This window comes from Gossypium hirsutum, chromosome A06 (assembly GCF_007990345.1).
Source record: "Gossypium hirsutum isolate 1008001.06 chromosome A06, Gossypium_hirsutum_v2.1, whole genome shotgun sequence".
NCBI classification, from domain to species: Eukaryota; Viridiplantae; Streptophyta; class Magnoliopsida; order Malvales; family Malvaceae; genus Gossypium; species Gossypium hirsutum.
In genome coordinates, this window is record NC_053429.1 from 81,304,207 (window position 1) to 81,307,249 (window position 3,043).

At 40.6% G+C, this 3,043-nt stretch overlaps 1 pseudogene; it reads left to right on the forward strand.

The window, feature by feature from the left end:
- Positions 1 to 2,740: 2,740 nt before the first annotated feature.
- Positions 2,741 to 2,830, forward strand: LOC121231282 (uncharacterized; annotated as a pseudogene).
- Positions 2,831 to 3,043: the final 213 nt, after the last annotated feature.

Below are 3,043 nucleotides of genomic sequence, written 5' to 3' on the forward strand. Positions count from 1 at the left end.
CTAATAGATATTAAGCATACTAAATAAATTTCCCAAATAAAAAGTTAAGAAAATAAAGAGGCCTTAATACAACCCAAATCAAAAACCAACGTGCTTAACTCAGTAAACGAAATAGAAAAACATGTACAGTTATGTGGTCGTCTCCGAGCCCCTCTGCGACACCGATCCACCTAACGTTGGGGATTACCTGCATAATTAATAAATGGGGTGAGTTTATGAAAACTCAGTGTGTAATCCCCTTACTAGAGTAACAGTCAGTAAACAGACAGAATTCAGAATTAGTCTGGGCTGGAGCCCATTGCAGTAACAGTACAGTCTAATTCAGAGCATACGTGGGCCAAAGCCTATTACAATATCATTTGGGTCACAGCCCATAACAGAATCAATTGGGCATAGCCCATTCTTAAAATCAGTAACAGTACATACAGTAACGGTCTGGGCCTGAGCCTTATTCAGAACGGTGGCCTTTGGGCCTTAGCCCATATTAGCCTCAGTTGGGCAGAAGCCCACATCGCAATAATGTCACAATAATATCATACATGCAATGCTGTACAACCCACCCCAATAATCCAACCACTACACACCAACTCCGTCCCCCGATACACATCATATGGGGATATAAATATCGACCCACCCATTCAATACACATCAATGGTAGCTCGATTGCGGTACTACTTCAATAGGATAGCTCAAGGCCGTAAACAGGACAGCACATAGCCGTAAACATTGCAACAATGCTACCAGATAACAGGACGACTGGATGCCGTATGCAGAATGGCACAATGGCACAAAGCCATCAATAACTGCATTATGTTAGGCACATAGCCATCAATTAGAGTAACATAACCGGCACACAACCCTAGGTAAATGTGATCGACACAGAGTCATCTATAATCATATATTGGCACATAGCCTTAGGCAAATACGTTTTGCACACAGCCATAATCAGGTTGGCATAGAGTCATATGTAGGTTGGTGCAAAGCCATAATTAGAATAATTGGATTTAAGCCATCGGTAGCTGTATCATGTTAGGCACATAGCCATCAGTGATGGTAATATAGTCGGCACACAGCCTCGGGTAAATATGATCGACACAGAGTCGTCAATAATCATATATTGGGCTTAAAAGCCACCTGTGGATCCACGGTCGTCAAGCAACCATGCGATCCTTAATCGGTGGATCCACGATCGTCAAGCAACCATACGATTCTCAATTTCTTCTTCCGTTTCATAATCCCCACCCATATGCAACATAATATTATATGAACGCAGCAAATGTACACACGGCATACAAAATCATACAAATCACAGTCACAACAGTCCAATCACAGTCATACATTCTCAGTCAAAACATAGTCAAGTCAATCAAATTGTATTATCAGTGAGTCATATACCCTAGAGGGGCAGAATGATCTTTTTACCTATTACCCAACAAGGGTGTTTTAGTAAACCTACAAACCAAGGGTATTTCGATAATTTTGCAAACCAATGGTATTCTGTAATTTTTGAAAGTCAAGGGTATCTCTGTAATTTTCCAAATCAAGGGTATTTCGGTAATTTTCCAAATTAGGGGTATTTTGGTAATTTTTACAAATCGAGGGTATTTCGATAATTTTCCAGGTCGAGGGTATTTTGGTAATTTCACAAATTAAGGGTATTTTGGTAATTTTACAAACCAGGGGCATTTCAGTAATACTAGCCTACAAATATAAGATTTACATAGTCCAATCCAATATTTACTACACAATCATACCATTTATCCACTTGGGCCCACATGGCCCATCCCGGCCCAAAGCAACCTAAGCCCACGAGAGCACTCATGATGGCCTCAACCATCACGTCAAAGCTCCCACACGTGCGCTTGCACGCTCGTGTGGCTGCCATCGTCGTATAACCGACATTTCGGCATTCCAGCATTTGTCGTTCTACCTCTAGAGTAGTGCAAAATACACACCTATTTATGAGAACGTGCCGAAGTCCACGATCACCAACTTTGGCACATCCTGCATTGAGCCTTAATCACTTTCCCCCTCCCCAACTCATCTGGTTTGCTCTATTTAAAGCCAACTTCTCACCAATTCCCATGTTAGCTTTTCGATATGGGATTACTTTCAACCATTAAGAAAATTCTTTATTTTCTTATGACCACTTCATCCACAGAGTTTTAGTCCAACTCCACCTCCTACATAGCTTAAATAGAAAAATAAATACTCCACTGCGCATCCCAAGACTAGAACCTCAGACCTCACAGTTACACAACACGACACCTTGCCACTCCACAACAGGCTCTTTTTGTGTCACAAAATATCCTCAATTAATTATAAGGTTTATAGGCCAAAGTCCAGGTTCCTTTAGAAGAAAAACCAAAATAAATTGCAAGAGCCAAGACTTGAACCTAGGCTCCCTTGCAACCTTAATGACGCCATAACCACTAGACCACATGCTTCCTTGTGTCATTTATTTAACACAATAATTTAAAAGGCCTTCATCCAAACACCCAAGGTTTTATTCACTTAAAACCAAAATTTTTGCTAAAGCCTAGGTTTGAACCCAAGATTTCTCCAACACTTCTTAGAGCCATTAACCACCAAAGCAGACATTTAATTGTGTTATTTCCTTGCACAATTAAATGCTTATATACAACCTCCTTACGGACCCATGCTCAAGGCCCAATACTTCTAGGCCCAAATTCGAGGCGTTACACCAATATAAAAAGTCTCCATTTGAACGCAGTAAGGAATGCCATGATGAGGCCATTTTTGTAATAACTCCTTGAACTACTCCCATGCCTCATATAAATAAGAAACATTCAACCAACATTTTGCATGTAGTTATGGAACCGGATGGTAGGGAGTTCAACCACGCTCGTGCTCTATCTCTTAAGGAATATGGAAACAATCTCAGTCTCAAGGCATCCTTGATCACCCAGACTAGTTTAAATGAGTCACTCATTTCCATGAATAGTCTAAGACGAAGATGTGGATCTTCAGTAGGCATCCCACTAAATTGATCCATATTTTGAAAATTTTGGAACATGACTAG